General features: G+C 49.8%; 1 protein-coding gene across 1 annotated transcript in view; it reads right to left on the reverse strand.

Annotated features, from left to right (window-relative positions):
* Positions 1-14,088, reverse strand: part of ASAP1 (ArfGAP with SH3 domain, ankyrin repeat and PH domain 1) — a 337,578-nt gene extending 323,490 nt beyond the window's left edge. The window contains exon 1 of the mRNA XM_018058570.1: positions 13,894-14,088. The gene's annotated coding sequence lies outside the window, so the exon portion shown is untranslated. The remainder of the gene's footprint in view (positions 1-13,893) is intronic.

An 18,463-nucleotide genomic window follows, 5' to 3' on the forward strand; every position in this document is an offset into this window, starting at 1 on the left:
CATTGGCGAAGGAAATGGCAACCCACTCCAGTGTTCTTGCCTGGAGAATCCCGGGGACGGGGGACCCTGGTGGGCTGCCATCCATGGGGTCTCACAGAGTTGGACACGACTGAAGCGACGCAGCAGCAGCAGCAGCAGCAGCGGCAGAAGACTCTTGAGAGTCCCTTGGACTGCAAGGAGATCAAACCAGTCAATCCTAAAAGGAAATCAGTCTTGAATATTCATTGGAAGGACTAATACTGAAGGTGAAGCTCCAATACTTTGGCCACCTGATGTGAAGAAGTGACTTATGAGAAAAGACCCTGATGCTGGCAAAGACTGAAGGCAGGAGGAGAAAGGGATGACAGAGGATGAGATGGTTGGATGGCATCACTGACTCGATGGACAGGAGTTTGCCCAAGCACTGGGAGTCGGTGATGGACGGGGAAGCCTGGCATGCTGCAGTCCATGGAGTCGCAAAGAGTCAGACATGACTGAGCAACCGAACTGAACTGAAGAGAAAAATTTAGACACATTATGCTAAGGGAAAAAGCCAGACACAAAGGGTCATATATTGTACAATTCCACTTACCCTACCCTCAGCACATATAAGGAACCAGCTCATTCCACCGTGAGCAAGGGAGAAGGGGCAACTATTCCTTGTTCGAGCTCCAGTGAAAGTGAAAGTCACTCAGTCGACTCTTAACGACCCCATGGACTATATATAGTTCATGGAATTCTCCAGGCCAGAATAAATAAAGAAAGAATAATAAATAAATAATAAATAAAGCTGTGCCTGAATTTCTTGTCTGGTCTCTTATCAATTTCTATTGATTAAGAAGGCCAAGAACCCTGGTATCACTGAGATCAGTGATCTCTGATGTTACTATGGCAAAAGATTATGACTTGCTGAAGGCTCAGATGATGGTTAGTGCTTTTTAGTAATAATGTATTTTGTAGTTAAGGTATCTACATTGGCTTCTTTGAGACACAATGCCACTGCACCCTTAATAGACTATAGCGTAAACATACCTTTTATGCGCACTGGGAAACCAAACAAATTGCATGACTCGATTTACAGCAATATTCACTCTATGGTAGTGAGTGAAAGTTACTCAGTCATGTCCAACTCTTTGCGATCCCATGGACTATACAGTCCATGGAATTCTGTAGGCCAGAATACTGGAGCGGGTAGCCTATCCCTTTTCCAGGATATATTCACAACCCAGAAATCCAACTGGGGTCTCCTGCATTGCAGGCAGATTCTTTACCAGCTATGGTGGTGGCCTGGAACCAAACCAGCAACATCCCTGAGGATAAGATAAGGTGAGAACGAGGGCTGACCCCCTAGGTCAGAGCAGCTGAAAAGACCAGGCTGCCTGCTTCCTCACCTGACCGCTCAGGCAACGGAGCCAGGGACCGGAGCTGGTGACCTACCTAGTAGGAGTAGGTCATCTCCTTCTAAGCAGGGGGTGACCCCGATGTGAATTCTTGAGGAGACTCCCCTGGCAGCAGCTTGGAGGACAGATGAAGCGAAGGGCAGAGAGTTGGGAAAAGGCTGGATGGCTCAGGGGAGATCCTGCAGAAACCTGGCCTGTGGCAGAAACTATGGGGACACACGGAAGGGCTGGACTGGAGATGTGCGGACAGACTTCTGCAGAATCCATCTGGCTTAGAGGAGGCGTAAGAAGGAAAGGGAGTGAGCCACGGGCAGTAAGAACCTCTTCCCTCTTCTGGAGGCTCAGATCTAGGGAAGCCAGGACACCAGGAAACCACATCACAGCTCCCCTTCCCCTTCCACATAAACAAAAACTGAAGAGCTGAAGTTGTGGGAGGGGAAGAGAAGGCAGAAGAGAGGCACAGACTTGCTTCTTTCTCACCCATGCACCACTGAAGCCCAGCACTGAGCATCTAGGGATGCAGAGACCAGAAGGACCAGGAATCCGGGGAGACTGTGGTCTTGAGAGACGCAAACGTGACTCGGCCTTGTAAACTGGCCAGAAGGCTCAGCGTCCTCAACGGCTCTCCCTCTGCCCTCCCCCAATCCATCCCCAAGCCAGCCGGTGCGACTGCCTAGTACCTTCCCTCTCCTTCTCCCGGGCCACTCACCGCCAGACTCCTACAAGAGCATCCTGAATGGCCTGCCCGCCTCCAGTCCTGGGCCTCACCCGCCCGGTCCATTTGGTCCAAGGTACCCAGAGTCAGCTTCCCCAGAGACCAAGGGTCACATCACTGCGCTGCCGTAAGCTTTCAATGGCTCCTCAACAGCTTCCAAGATAAAGTCCCAGCTTCTCGATGTGGCTCCTGATGTCCCCTGCAGGCTCAGTGCACCCCTCTGCACACAGTGGATTCACCAAGGCTGAATCACTCGGTTCCCAGCATAAACCGTGCGGTTTGCACCATCCACCCCTCGCTGAAGTGGCTCCCTACACCTGGAACTTCCTTCTCTTCCCACCCCTCTTTTTCTGGCCAATTTTTATTCATTATTTAAGACTCAGTTCAAGGATTCCATCCTGGACCAAGTCTTCTTGACCCTCTGTGCAGGGTGGGGTCAGGCGTCCCCTTCGTAAGGACTCAGTGATACCTTATTTCCCCTGGGATCACACAAACCATGTTGGCTCACAATTTACTGCACACGTCTGCCCCCAGTCGTGAAGGACAATGCCACTGTACACCACCACAGCTGGCACATAGTAGGCACCTACTAAAGAAGGAGAGTGGGGATAGGCAGGGACAATGGGCGGGGCAACAAATCTTTTGGTGCTCAGTGACTAAAATAATGACTCACCACAGGAAGGATCAGGAAAGGCTTCACAGAGAAGGGACATTTGAGCCATTCTTTAAAGAGCTGTGTGTTTGGTAGGTGAAAAAAATAGCAAGACTGCCAAGGTATAAACATGTACAAGTTGGTGGTGATTTCAAATAGGGTGCTGGGCTAAGCACGGGGTTATTAGAGGATGGTATAGTGGACCCAGAATCACTCAAATGTTACGTGACATGGCCAGACCCTTGTGTTAAGATTGCGCATAGGGGCTAATGAAACTCAGCGCAAAAAGAGTCTCAAGGTAGGATGTTCAGCGTCTTGTTCCTCCCATCTTTCTGTTCAGACACACTCAACATGTTCTCCCTAAGCAAGGCCCCCTCAGGGCCCCAAGATGGCGGCCATAGTGCCAAGTATCACATGCCAGCCCTACTACATCCCATAGCAAAGGTCCCATGGTGTAGTCTAAGCCATGGTTTTTCCAGTGGTCATGTATGGATGTGAGAGTTGGACCATAAATAAGACTGAGTACCGACGAATTGATGCTTGTGAACTGTGGTGCTAGAGAAGACTCTTGAGAGTCCCTTAGACTGCAAGGAGATCCAACCAGTCAATCCTAAAGGAAATCAACCCTGAATATTCACTGGGAGGACTGATGCTGAAGCTGAAGCTCCAATACTTCAGCCACTTGATTCAAAAATTGGAAAAGACCTTGATGCTGGGAATATTGAGGGCAGAAGGAAAAGCGGGCGACGGAGGATGAGATGGTTGGATGGCATCACTGACTCAATGGACATGAGGTGGCGTAAACTCCGGGAGATGGTGAAGGACAGGGAGGCCTGGCGTGCTGCAGTCCACACGATCACAGACAGTCGGGCACGACTCAGCGACTGAACGACAAGCGCAGAAGACAGGCTGTTTCTAAATGCCTCTGCTTAAGACGGGAAAAACCTTCCTCCACCCCCCTGAAAATTTCCCTGTATATTTTACAGCCAGAGCTGTGTCACGTGCCCATGCCTAAACCAATCACTGCCAAGGAGGACAAGACCACAGAGGTTCACCACTGGGGCTGGGACTGGTCTCTCTCAATGTCCCTGGAAGGTTGGGCTCCTGAAGATCTGTGTTCTGTCAGCAAAGCAAAAGGGCAAAGATGTAGGATAAACAGCCAACAGTGTCTTCTATAACTTCTTACCTGCCTGCCCCCGAAGTACACCATTAAACTGAGTGCAACCTGCAAACATCCGGCACCTCCACCCTTCAGCGGTTCTATTTTAGGTCTGAGGAAGTAACTGTCCTAGGAGAGGAAACTGGCTCAGAGTTATGACGGGAAGGTCTATAAACACTGCAGTCTGCTTTTCTGGATCTGGACTTCTGTGACAGTCGGGGGTAGGAAATAGCAGGGATGCCTGCGTTCCAGATAGAGACCCCGGATGCTGTGGTATTTTACCTGAGAGTTTTGCCTGTCTCCTTGAACAAATATTTGAACAAATATTTTCCTTAGGCCTCTCTTTCCTTAGGGACAAAAAGGCCTGGCGTGCTGCAGTCCATGGGGTCGCAAAGAGTCAGACACGATTGTGTGACTGAACAACAGGCCTCAACGATAAAAAAATAACCAGCACAAAGGCTTCCCTCGTGGCTCAGTGGTAAAGAATCCACCTGCCAATGCAGGAGTCAAGGGTTCGATCCCTGGTCCAGGAAGGTTCCACACGCTGTGGAGCAACTAAGCCCATGTGCCCCACCTACTGAGCCCACGTGGGGCAACTACTGACGCCCTTACACCCAGAGCCTGCGCTCAGCGACAAGAGGAGCCACTGCAAAGAGAAGGCCACGAGCCGCACCTAGAGAGTAGCCCCTGCTGGCCACTACAGAAAAGCCGACACAGCAATGAAGACCCAGCTCAGCCAAAAAGAAATAAATAAAAAGTAATTGATTGATTAAAAATACCCCGCACATTCCTATCAGAAGGACTGTGATCAGAAGTGACTCCTTCCTCACTCCCTCCACATACTAAGAGCCTGCCCACCCTGGATCATAAATTCTTAGAGCACGTTTTCCCCAAAGGTTCCCCTTTCTGCCCCACTGGGGTACTCTCCCTTCCCTGCACACTCACAGCCATCCATGCCTGTGTAGCTTTGCTGTGGTGAGGACGAACATCAGTTCAAAACTGCAAACAGTTCCACATCTTTCTCTTCTAATCAGCTATAAGAGGCTCTAGCCCATGGACCCTGAGTTTTCACCTTTGTCTCCTGGGTGCCTGGCACACAGCGGGATATGCTGTAAAAGTGTGTGCAGGGAAGACTCTCTAAGTTGAATTGGTCCTCGCTTTATTCCTTCCCTTGTTGATCCTGCAAATGAGAACTCATTTTTCCTTCCCCTGTTGATCCTGCAAATGGAACCCACTCACTTTTGTTTAGAACTGATTATGTGCCTGGCACTACTTTCTGTATATTAATATATGGCTTGGTTTAACACCTTTTAAAAAAAACCTACAAATTTATAGAGGAAGACACTGACGATCAGAAAAGCTAAGAGAAAAGTGAAAGGCAGACTCTCCCAAGGCCACATGAGGAATTAGGGCATGGAATTCAAGTTCAAGTCTTCAGAGGCAATGGTCGGGTGTGGGCCGTGAACACAGACAGCGTCGCTTAAAATCTTGCCACTTGTGAGGTTGTATGACCTCGGAGAAATTAGTCCCTGTGTGTCTGTTTCCTCCCACATAAAATGAGGAGAGAGAGAGTACCTGTTTCACAGGGTTGTTACAAGCATTAAACAAACTCATAGGAAAGCTGCTTAAAGCAATGTTTGATGTGTATTAATGTACGATAAGGGCTTTCCAGATGGTGCTAGTGATAAAGAACCTGCCTGCCAATGCAGGAGACATAAGAGACACGGGTTAGATCCCTGGGTTGGGAAGGTCCCTTGGAGGAGGAAATAGCAACCGGCTCCAGTATTCTTGCCTGGGAAATCCCATGGACAGAGGAGCCTGGTGGGCTACAGTCCATGGGGTAAATATTAGCTGTTGTTATTGATCCTGAGTCCAGCAGTTTTCCCATTGTATCATGACAAATGCTACTACTTACATCTACCAAATCAACCCAGGCATGAGAGTGACCTGACCAAAGGATAGACCCCACAGAGACCTTGATTTCCATCATCCAGAGGACTGTCTCAGAAAACAGCACGAAGGCAACACAATGTACAAATTCTATCCCACAAGGGCTCCCAGCTGCAGCTCAGCCCTCATTTGTGGGATCTGGGGGGGGACCTCCCAGGGGAAAGAGACAGGAGCCATTCGGCCACCCCAGTGCCCAACTATTGCCCATATGCCAGGGGACAGCCCCTTAGTCTGCACAAGCTTTGAGAACCCCGAAATGCCTGCAGCTCTTCCCTGGAAAACCCAGGGCCCCCAGTGGTGAGACAAGGTGGAGGCGGATGGGGAGGGGAGTCTTCAAAACAAGGTGCAGCTGGAGGACACGGGGCCCCTTCCACCTTGAGGACAAGAAAGCCCCCGTACCCTCTGAGACTCCCTCCTCCCACATTCGTGACCTCAGGCAACCCGGGAAGGAGTCAGGGTCAGGACAGAATTATCACCACCTTTTGACTCGGGTGAGGTAGGGCGCTTCCAAGAAGGTAAGTGACTGCTTGTAACAGTCACATCACAGTCAATATCTAGTCAATTTCCAGACTAGAACTCTGGACTTCTGAGTCTCAATTCAGTGCTCCTTTCCATTAGCCTGTCTCCCACATCAGTCATTTGTCTTTTTCGATACATACAATTCCTTTCTCTTTCCCTCTCTTCTTAAATACCTGTTGTCTTCTCTGCACTGGGAGTTACAAAGATGAACAAGACATTTTAAGGCCCAGCTCATTCCTGCCTCCCCAAACCACTGCTCTGCAGGGTGAAAACGCAGAAAGTGTTCAAAGTGCTTGCTGCTATGAATCACATCTTTGCTACTGGTCTGATAAGGATTCTGGTTTTCTTTTCTGGAAATGGCAGTTTTTACATTTTTGTAAGTGTTCTTTCTTTTCCTCGTTTGCAAAAGAAGACTCAGAGTATTAAGCTGGCTGGTCTCTGCTTGGTGCCTGCAGGACAGGACAGCTGAGAACCCTCCATAAGGCCACAACCCCACAGAGGTCCCAGCCTCCTTTGAAAGTAGGCCAAAACGATTCCTCTCTCCAGTGCAGAGAAATGACAAGAAAGCACATTCTGCCTCTGGGTCTGGATGGGGGAGAAAAAGGCTTCTGTGCAAACTCTGAGGCCCTAAGTATGGACGCAGAGCTCAAAGATACTGGGGTTAAAAGCATGGACTGGGGTTAAAAGTCTCCGGTTCACCAGTTAGCACAGCAGCATTTCCAGGACCTAGGAAACCCTCAGATCCTTGGCTGAAGCACAAAACCAGCTCTGTAAATCCTCTTCTGCTACCCAGGAAAGGTGAGGTATGAACCACCATGCCCTCCAAATCGGAAGATGCAGGAAATGGGAGAATAGGCTCCTCCAGAATTAACATAACAGGGCAGTCTGAAAAAGAATATCAGTACGTTTTAAAGTAAAGATATGAAATAAGAATGAAGAATTCTCATGGAAGAATAAGACCCAAGGATTCAAAACCAATGGATTGGAAAGAGAACCAGAGGGAATTTCCAGAAGTAAAATGGAGAGTCATCGGAAATGGAAACTCAGTGACGAGAAAATTGAAGAAACGTGGTGACGTAGAAGCCAAGGCACTTGATTCCTCCTCCCTGCCCAGTGCCTGCCCTTGGCCTGCGCCCAGCACGAGGGGACAAGAGGAGTAAGCCCGAGCCCCCACCCGCGCCCCTCCAGATGCTCAGTCTGAAGGGGAGGCAACCAGACCAGCAAGTGCATTTCCATACAGGACGGCTGTGATGATCTTGCATTTCTGCACTCCCCGTGCGGGATGCTTTTCCTCCATGATTTCGGTTCGGTACAGAGAAGTGTGAGGACGCCAGCAAGGTGGGGTCCGTAGCAGACCCCAGCATCTCCTGGCTTCCTCTGGGCCATCCTGAATCAAGGTCACAATCACCATGGAATGTTGAGCCCTCTTCTACTTCCCCCCTTCAGTTTGCAAAAATCCTATTTGGAAATGTCAATACGAATAGTACAAGGAACACACATGCCCTTTACCCACCTGCACTGATGGTTAATATTTTACTCCTCTTGCTTTCTTTTCCTTTTTTTTTCCTCCCATGTAATTTTTATGTATTCAGAAAATACATATAATTATTTTCTGAACCATTTGAGGGCAAGTTGCCTATATGATGGTCTTTTACTGAAGTGCCTTTCTGCATTTCTGGTGGACTAGGCAGTTGGAATTAGCAGATGAAAACTGGTAGATACAGAATAGATAAACAATAAAGTCCTACTGTATAGCACAGGGAACTATATTTAATATCCTGTGATAAACCAAAATGGAAAAGAATATGAAAAAAGATATATATATATATGATAACTGAGTCAGAAATTAACACATTTTAAAGCAACTAGATTTCAAAAAGAAATATTATTTGTATTTTAATTTTTTAACAATTAAAAGAAGACTGTAGCTGTAAGAGGGACAAATGGTCTATTTTCTTTAATTAATTTTTATTGCAGGTAGTTGCTTTAAAATGTTAAGATTCTACTGCATAGGAAAATGAATCAGCCACACTTATAAATATATATCCCCTCCCTTTTAGGTTTCCCTCTCGTTTAGATATCCCTCCCACTCGAAAGGATAATTATTTCATTACAAAACTACAATGAAACAGGCACCCAGTATCATCCCATAAGCAAGAGTTTTATAAAGGCAGATGCCTTGCTGGAAAAACGCATGATGAGTGTTGATGAGAGAAAGACGAGCCAGTCCGCAGAAACCACAAACAGGCCAGACCCTCTCCTTCTTGTCCTGCCTACGGATGCCTGGTGTGGGCCTGGTTCTCGGGAAGCCCTGCGACATCTGGGGGACGCGCTGACGGTCACGCTTCTTTACTCCAAGTCTAACCAGACTTCCACCTGGTATCCCTCCTTTGGAGAGATACTGCTTGCTCATTTCTGTTTTTCTAACGCTGTGCACTTTTTGCATTTCCTGACTTAGACCGGTAGAGGAAGGGGAAACGCCAAAAATACTACAAGACCAGCTAGCTGGTGGCACTTCGAAGGGATGGGGGTCGGCAGGGGAAGCGCAGGCAGTGAGGGACCTCGGTCTCCCTGCACTCGCCATGGTGCTGGCCGGCAGAGCCGATGGGGGCCCCCTGGCACTGAAGGTCTCCGGACACCATCTGGAGAGTAGCTGGGACAAGAGCCCATTTTCTTCCAAATAACAGGGAAGATGTTCGCAATCTGGTCTTAATCAGCCCCTCGCAGCGACTACACATCCCATCATGGTGCGTTTCCTTTACTCTCAGAAGATGGGGTAGCCTGCCACAGGCCACGAGGAGGCGGGGCCTTGGGATGCCTCGTCCCCTTTCGGTTCAGACGGATTTGTCCTGATCAAACCACACTCCCTCTCCTGACGTCAATGGTCTGCTTTGGGAACAGGAATGGCTAAGGCTAGGGACAGTAACCATAGCTCAGGAACTGAGTTTTTAATAGCACAAAAGGCACACGTGTTGGGGTTCCCGCCATCCCAGAAGATCAACCCCAGGCAATTTTAAAGAGAGGACCGACTCCCCTCAGTCTCCACTTCTTTGTGGAAGTGGATGCCAGGTAGGGGGGCTGGGGGAGGGTGTTCATGGGTTGGTTAGTTTAACTGATTCATGAGGTGGGGTAAAAAAAAAAGTGAACGTCCTGAGTTGAAGTGAACAATCCGGCCTGCAGCCTGAAGGATGTGCAGTGAAGTGAATCCTCAACTCTGACTCCCCACATAAAGCCGGGCATAGACAAGACTTTGAATGAAGGAATGAATAAATCTCAATGAGACAGTGAAATACTTGGAAGGGCAGTGAAGATACAAGTAGAGACTGACTTCTATCCAGCTACCACTACCTCCAGGAAGATGTCCCTGGCTTCCCCTCCCTCACTGAGTTAGGGGCCTTGCCCCACAGCCCCCATAACATCTTCCCCTACCAGCCTGCGAAGATGTCCACGTCCAAATCCCCAGGAACTGTGAATGTGTTAGGCTACACAGGTCACCCGGCAGTGGGGAACTAAGGCTGAAGATGGAAATAAGGTCACTAATCAGTTAACCTTAAAATAGGGAGATTATTCTAGGGCTTCCCAGGTGGCTCAGTTGTAAAGAATCTGCTTGCAATACAGAAGACCTGGGTTTGATCCCTGGGTTGGGAAGATCCCCTGGAGGAGGAAATGGCAACCCATTCCAGTATTCTTGCCTGGAGAATTCTATGGACAGAGGAGCATGGTGGGCTTCAGTCCTTGGGGTTGCAAAGAGTCAGACAGAACTAAGCAACTAACACTTTCATTTTAGATTATACAGGATGGCTGCTGTCATCAAAAGGGTCCTCAAAAGTGGAAAAGAAGAAAGAACCAAAGATGGCAGCGTGAGAAGGACTAGGACCAACATTGCTGGCTTTGAAGATGGAGGAACGGGTCAGGAGCCCAGGAAAGCAGGAAGCCTCTAGAAACTGGAAAAGGCTAGGGAATAGATCATTCTCTAGAGCCTCCAGAAAAAAAAGTGTTCTGCCCACACCTTAACATCAGACCCCATTTCAGACTTCTGACCTCCAGCACTAAAGGAGAATAGACTGGTGTTGTTTAAGGTGTTGCCAAGTTTGTGGCAATTTGTTATGGCAGCAAGAAGAAACTAATACACTATCATTATATAATACATACACACGCATACACTAACATGGGCTTCTCTGGTGGCTCAGACGGTAAAGAATCTGCCTGCAATTTTATTTATATGCCTATCTCTCTGCTTCTGCTCTTCGCCCCCTGTGATCCACTCTTATAAAAGTAATCTCCTTAAAATGTCAATCAGACCCCACTCCTGAACCTACATTCATCAGTTCCGCTTCGTACTTGGTGAGGTGATCGTCCCCAGGATGATGCCCCTGCCTCCCTCTGAAATCTCACCCTCACCTCCGAGCATCCTCCGTGTCGCTCCCTTACACTCTGTCCTGTTCATCGCCCCACTTTCCTCACTTCTGGGATCACATCAAGCTCTTTCGTGCATACGCTGAGCTCCCTGGGTGGAATGCCCCCTCTCCAGCAACCTCTCTACCCAGGCCAGTTTTTTCTCGATTCTTGAGACTCCGAGAGGCCTTTCCCTGGCAAAACTAGGGCCGTCCCTACACCCCATCCCCCTTCACTTCAGTCATCATTTCGATCCCTGGTGTTTCTTTAATAACAAGCGCTAGCATCTTTCATTCATTAGAAATTACCTTCTCCTTTGTTCTGGAATGCGAACCCCAGGAGGGTGAGGCTGGGTCTATCTCATTCATCACTGTATTGTTGGGACTGCACCCAGTGCTTAGCATGAAGCACTCAGTACAGCCTTGCTGAATCAACTAATTAAAAGAGAAAGCGCAAGGCTGACCCTGAGAGATGAGGCTGGAAATAGAAGGCCTTGAACACAGGATCCTATCCATCTCTGAGCTCCTGGCACCTCCCACAGGGGAGCCACTTAGCAAATGTGCACGAAATGAATGAAAGAATGACTCAGGTTCCAGATGAATCTGAAAAGTGCTGTCCTTTCTGGGCAAGGTTCCCAAAGCAGCAGCTCCCTCTCCTCCTTGGGACTTCTTAGGAGGGGGCGGACCCCGGGCACACAGCAGTTGCTTAATAAATGCCGGTGTCACTGTCACTATCGCTGACATGGGGCCTCAGTCACACAGCCCGCAGAAAAGACTTGCTCCAGCCCACACACACAGAGTGGCTGGGAGAGAAGTGGGAAGGAGATACACAGGCGGGAAAAGCGAGAACGGGGACATGGGATCCAGGCAAGACGCTGAGAACTTGGAGGAAGATACAGTAACAATGAGGTTCCAGGTAACACAGGCTCCTGCCTTTCCTCTAGACCTGCGGTCCCCAACCCTTTTGGCACCAGGGACTGGTTTTACGGAAGATAATCTTTCCACAGATCAGAGCAGGGGGGCGGAGTTCAGAATGATTCAAGCACAGTATGGATGGTTTGGGGTCCTATGAGAATCTAACATTGCTGCTGATCTGACAGGCAGAACTCAGGTGGTCATGCGAGCAAGGCGAAGTGGCTGTTAACACAGGTGTAAAACTTCTACCCTGAAACTCACCTCCTGCTGTGGGGACCTGGCTTCTAACAGGCCAGGGACAGGTACATGGCCTGGGAGGGTATGAACACACCTGCTCTAGACTTCAGCCACCTGGGTGCAGTGAGGAGAGGCCCGCAGGGAGGTGCATCCTCAGGGAGGGCGAGGGAGGGTCCTATTTGAAAGTACGCATTCACGTGGGGGCCTGCAAGACTGTGACTGAGTTGCAAAATCTGGCTCACTGTGGCTGGTGAGGAGTGGGGAGGTGGGAGAGAATTTCAATTTCCTTCACCAAATGGCAAGCTTTCGAAAAAGTCCTTTCTCTCCAACATTATCACATACTAAAAATGAAAAACCAGCCCTTTGGAGCTCTCATAGGGAGAAAAATAGATGGGCTGCCGAGCTCACAAGATACAGAGGGGCTGGAAGTCAAGCCTAGAGAACATCACAGAGTATATTTTGTGCTAAGATACTGCCCTTTTCTGGACCTGGGAGTTTCTACTTCATACAAAAGAACAGAATAGAGAAAAGTCATCCCCCATAGAAGAAGCCACCCATTTTATATTTCAAATCCATTTGCTGGGGGGAAAAAAATCCATTTGGTGACTGAAACTCCAAATACATTTAGTGACTGAATAGTACGGGTTAGGGAATTTCATCTCTAACTCTAATCTCAAAATAAGCAGTTTGAGGTAACTACATATCTCAGAAATAGCAGCAATAACATAAGACAAAACAAGAGAAGGCACTAAAAATGATGACAGTTACAATCCCAAGAAGACATATTTGCGAACTTAATGGCTGACACAGACCAGAAATTGACAGTGTAAGGAGCACTGGTCAGGGAGTCTGAGCCCTGCCCATGTGACTTTCCATAAGTCCCAGTCACCTCTTCTGCTGCAGGAATAATAAGAAGGGGCAGCAACAACTGCTCTCAAACGTCCTGTTTCTTCCCAAACTGTTGAAATTTGACGCTTCCAAAAGATCTGCATCTAAGATCTGTTATAAGGTGAATCTCCAACTGCAAAACGGGAAAGCCCTGGGCTGCACTCTGATGGACAGACAAAACTGGCCTCAACACTGAACTATGTTTTACAATCCCGAACATTACTCAGCAATCCATGCCCGGCTGTCATTCCAGGATCCAATGTGCCAAGACAACCTGACCGAGTCTACGGGGAAGAGTGGGAGAAAGTTCCTGCTCTCTCTGATTAGTGAGGGTAAAGCTGAGGTCACGCTGAGGATGGTCTGAAGTTAGCCCTCCATCCGCCTGCGCTAGTGGAAAAATTAATTATTGAAGGAAACCGCTTTAGGAATGCCCGGGAAGAACACTAGGGATGTATGAAACCGCAGAATACCAGACGCCAGAGAGTTTCTTTCTTTCTTTTTTTTTTTTTTTCTTTGAAACTTCACGTCGCTCTCAGAAAATGCAGCAGGTCTCCAAATGGTACAAGAAGAAAAACACAAGCCACTTTCCTGGCTTCCCGGGAACAAACCCCAAGCCCCGAATGGATTTTTAAAATTTTTCTCTTTAGTTTCGTTCGCTGTAAGCCAAGTGGTCTAGGGCCTGCCTGGCAGCGCCGAGTCCCAGCCGGGGACCGGGGGCCGGGGGCCGGGCCGCCGGCTCCAGAAACGGCGGGGAACTTTCCTCCGCCGCGCCGGAGACAATGCCGCGGTCGTTCGGGAGGGCGCCCGATCGGCGGGGCCTGGACCCCTCTTCGGGAGGGCGCGCCAAACCCCCCACGGGCGGTCCCACCCTCCCCACCCCCGCGCCTCGGGGGTGCAGACCCTCAGCCCCCCAGACGGCCGAGCCCGGCCCTGCGAAGCCCACGGCCAGCTCCCCAGCGCGAACAGAGCCGGGACCCGCCCGCCGCCCCCGTGCCGGCGCCTCTCCGCGCGGGAGCCGAGCAAGAGGGCGCCGACGAGACCCCCGCGCGGCCCCGCCCAGCCAGCCCGAGCGCCCCGCAACTCACCGGGACCGGGCGGGCCGCTGGGCATTATTCCATCGCGGGTTCGGCAGCGGCTCCCTGGCGGCGGCGCAGACGCCTGCGCCCCGGCTCTCTTCGGCCGGCCGATCGCGGCTGTCGCAGCAGAAAGCAGGAGGCGGCGGCGGCGGCGGGAGCAGCCGGCGGGGCGGGAGGCGCGGGCCGGGGGCTGCCCGAGCGCAGAGAGCCCGCCCGCGGCGGCGGCGACGGCGGCGAGGCGCGGGAGCCGAGCGCGGCGCAGGAAGGGGCGGGCGACCATGTGCCGAGGGGAGGAGGCCGCAGCGACGCGCGCGGCTCGGAAGATCCCGCTCGGCGGCGGAGGGCGCGGGCTCCAGGAAATCCAAACACTTCGACAGGAAATCGGAATCCTGACTAAGCATTCCCGGTCCCGGGGCCGCCCCGCGCCGGGGGCTCCCGCCTCGCTTAACCCTTGGCCCGCCGGCACGCAGGAGGGGAGTGGGGGGCCGGCGGGCTCCCCGACATCGCGCGGAGAACGCGGCGGCCGGACACCCGGCGGCCGACCCGCGGGGTCTCCGACCCCACGACTCCGGCGTGCGAGCTGGGCCAGTGTCGGGCCTCCTGCCTCTTCGGCCCCACACTCGCGGTGGCCTGCCTCCTCCATGCTCAGATGTAGAAGGGGTCGGATTTGTCCCCATAAAACCTTGGCCTTGGGAGGTGCCTTTCTAAGTTCCCCAACACCAGGAAAGGACCTTGGCCTCTCTCCCACCCTACAGAGAATGAACTTGAAATCTCCTGGCCGTTTCCCCTATTTTTCGTAAAATAAATGACTTTACCTGACTGCCGCCCTCCCACCCCTTTCACTGCTTCCGCGTTGCTAATTTCCTCATGTTTTTTCCAGTGCCAGGGGGACAGGACCTTTCCAGGTCAGGATAGTATACAAATAGTATGGACAGTCGTAGTATGAACTTTGGACCCTGACCTGGGTTGGAATCCACGCTTTGTCTTTTTTCCAACTGGGTTACCTTGGGTAAGTCACTTTACTTCACTGAGCCTCGGATTGCTGAAATGTGAAATGAGGTGGTCATACTGCCCTCATAGGTTTGATTTGGAAACCAAACGTTTAGACCAGGACTGACACATTGTAAATGCTCGAATAAATGATAACCATGATTATCTATACTACAACAGACATCAGAGAGGCGAGGGTTTTAACTGATGGAGTGTGTGCTGTGCATTATCTATACCTACTTAAAATGCCTCCAAACTTCATTTCCATCCTTATCACCTACTGATTTTTTTTTTTTTCTTTGCAGCATTCAGCAACTGCTGTCTGCAGAGGAAAAGGTTAGCAGCTATGGCAAAATCCCTTCTGGTGAAATCTGAAACTCCGCAAACGCTACAGAATTTGGTATTTTGCTCTTAACCTGAGACTCAGGACACTGTGGGGGTTTGTTAAAAAGTCTGAAGAGGTATTAGGAAGTTTGAGAAAACCAAAGTAAATCTCCATGCAGTCGGGCCTGGACTAGGTGGGCCAGTGGGAGTGATTCATTGTGGTTTCCCACGGAAATGCCACATTTGGGGTTTTTTCTACCTGGAGGATGCAGCTTGGTGGTTTTGCTGTAAGTGTTTCAAATTCCTTTGAAACCCAGTCTGACTTTGAAGAGGGATCAACATACCCGTGAGTGAAAACCAAACTTGAAATGAGTCTGCCAGGGACTGGAAGTTGGATATCAGCTCCTCAAACCTCAAGTAAGGACCAGACATCAGTTTTAGACCCATTTTGTCTCTTTTCTGCAACTCCTTTATCAGTGGCCAGAAGCAGTGGGACAAGCTCTTGGTTTGGCCCTGGGAGTCCAGGGTCCTGCCCCCAACCCTTTGCACCTGCTTTTCCTTCTGCCTGGAAGAATCTCTGCTTGACTGTTCGTGGCACTCAGCTCATAGTTCAGAAGTCAAGTCCTCAAAGGGAGCTTTCCCCAACCATTGGATCTACTTGACTTTGACACTCACCTCTCCCACCCCTACCTCTCCTGCACATCACATGCCCTGTTTCATTGCTTTATAGCCCTTGAAAAAGGTCTCAGTCATGTACAATTCTTTGCAACCTCATGTACAACTCTGCAACCTCATATACCATAGCCCACCAGGCTTCTCAGTCCATGGAGTTCTCCAGGTATGAATATTGGAATGGGTAGCCATTCCCTTCTCCAGGGAACCTTCCCAACCCAGGGATCTAACCCGAATCTCCTCCATTGCAGGCAGATTCCTTATCCTCTGAGCCACCAGGAGGCTTTCAAATAGGAAAGCCCAGTGTAATGGAAGAAGTGTCAGACACCTCTATTAATGGTTCAGGAAAGTTAAAACTCTAAGTAATTAAGACTGTCAGACAAGTTAACTGCAATCTCATTGATACAGTCCTAGTTAATTGCACCTTCCTTTGTGCTCCTGTAGCACTTCCATTCATTTTAAGAATATATCACATTCTACACTTGCTCAGTGAGTCCCCTCCTAAGTTAGAAGGCAAACTCTGAGTTGGAGGGAAAGGAAAGGACTGCATTTATTGACCACTTACTCTGGCCAGGACCCTGAGCAGGGTGAATTTGAATTAATTAAAGCCATCACTAGTTAAGGGCTTCCCTGTGGCTCAGTGGTAAAGAATCTGCCTGCCGATACAGGAGACACAGTTTGATCTAGGAAGATTCCACATGCCTCAGAGTGACTAAACCGGTGCACCACAGCTACTGAGCCCGCATGCCCGGAAGCCCTTGCTCCCCAAACAAGAGAAGCCACTGCAATGAAAAGCCCGCACACCACAGCTAGAGACTAGCCCCAGCTCACTGAAACTAGAGAAAAAAGCCTGTGCCTCACAGCCAACTGAAAAAAAGTCACTAGTTAAGTGCTCAAAAATCTTCTGGGCAATAGATTTGCAAAGATGAACTGTTCTTGCCCTCCAGGTTATATTTAGAAAGCAGAGAAATGATTATTCTTATAGAGGTATGCTCAGAGTGTCACAGGGAAGTCTTCCTAAATCAGTAGGGAGCGGGTATGTTAGTTCAGGCTTCTATAACAGAATATCATAAACTCAGTGACTTATACGCTCATCTTTATTTCTCACAGTTCCAGAAGTTAAGAAGTCTGATGCTGACAGATTCTGTGTCTGGTGAGACCCCTCGTCCTGGTTCACAAATGACCATCTTCCGGGGCAAGGGGGTCTGTCTTTCTGTTATAAGGTCACTAATCTCATTCATGAGAACCCCACCTGCTCTCATGACCTAATCACCCCCTAAAGCCCCCACCTCCGAACAGCATCACATTGGTAGTTAGGGTTTCTCAGCATATGAATTTTGGAGGGGGTTAGAAACCACTTCCAAGAAGTGGATGCTCAGAAACTAACTTTCTAAGAAGAGGTGGAACTTACCTAGGTAGATAAGGGAACGCAGGCCTGGGAGCCAGAGCAAAAGGCACAGAGCTGGTGATGCTCAGTTCTCAGTTCCCTGGACCCCGCTGTGAGTTCACCCGCAGCTGCATTTTGTTGCCTGTCTCCTCCTCTCTGCCCGGGCTTTTCTCCAAGGCTGCAGAATTTTGCCCAGACCAGAAGTGCCTAACAGCCCTGGGGCAGCCTCCAACCTATCAGTGGGTAAATGTCCCAGTATTCTATCCCTAACGGGGACAGTCCTCAAGTGCTTTCAACAGAGGACCCCCCCAGTAGAGTTGAGTCCCATTGCCCCCAGGCATAACTTTCATCAGTTCACTGTGCCTTTTGTCTCTTCCCGGCCTTACTCTCTCACTCCCTCATTTGTTCTGCCTGGAATCAATCACCTTCCAAATAAACTTGTTGTTCAGTCACTAAGTTGTGTCCAACTCTTTGCCACTGACCCCATGGACCGCAGCACACCAGAATTACCAGTCCTTTACTGTCTCCCAGAGTTTGCTCAAACTCATGTACCTTGAGTTGATGATGCCATCCAGCCTTCTCATCCTCCGCCATCCCCTTCTCCTCCTGCCCTCAATCTTTCCCAACACCAGGGTCTTTTCCAATGAGTCAGCTCTTCTCATCAGGTGGCCAAAGTATTGGAGCTAGCTGCACCCAGTTCCTTGTCTCAAGATTTCTGTCTGTGTCTGAGCAAAGACTGAACCTGAGTAGGAGCATGTAATACATCTGGTAGCTCTACAAGGTTCAGCATGGTCTGAGGAAACTGTGCATGTTTGGTCATGAAAAGCAATAAGACATGAAAGCTTTGCACCATTTTACAGTTGAGGAAACTGAGGCACAGAAATGTTGACTAGCTGGCTCAAGGTCAAACACTTGGTTCACAGAGGAGTTTTGGAGTCCAGGCTCTAACTACCGTCCTCTACTTTCTCGCCTGGTGGTTAAAACTGTGGGTGCAAGCTGCAGATGAATTCACCCATGGGGAATATGTAGAGTGAGAAGGCACTGGGATCAAGATTGAACCCTAAGGGACACTGTAGGCTGCAGAGGACGGGATACCCACAAAGCATACTGAGGCCAGGAGGGAAGGGAGTGGTCCAGGAACAGAAATGGAAGGAATACCTGAGGTCAAGGGAAGAAATTGCTTCTAAAAGAAAGTGATGGCCAACC

This window comes from Capra hircus, chromosome 14 (genome assembly GCF_001704415.2).
Source record: "Capra hircus breed San Clemente chromosome 14, ASM170441v1, whole genome shotgun sequence".
Taxonomy (NCBI): domain Eukaryota; kingdom Metazoa; phylum Chordata; class Mammalia; order Artiodactyla; family Bovidae; genus Capra; species Capra hircus.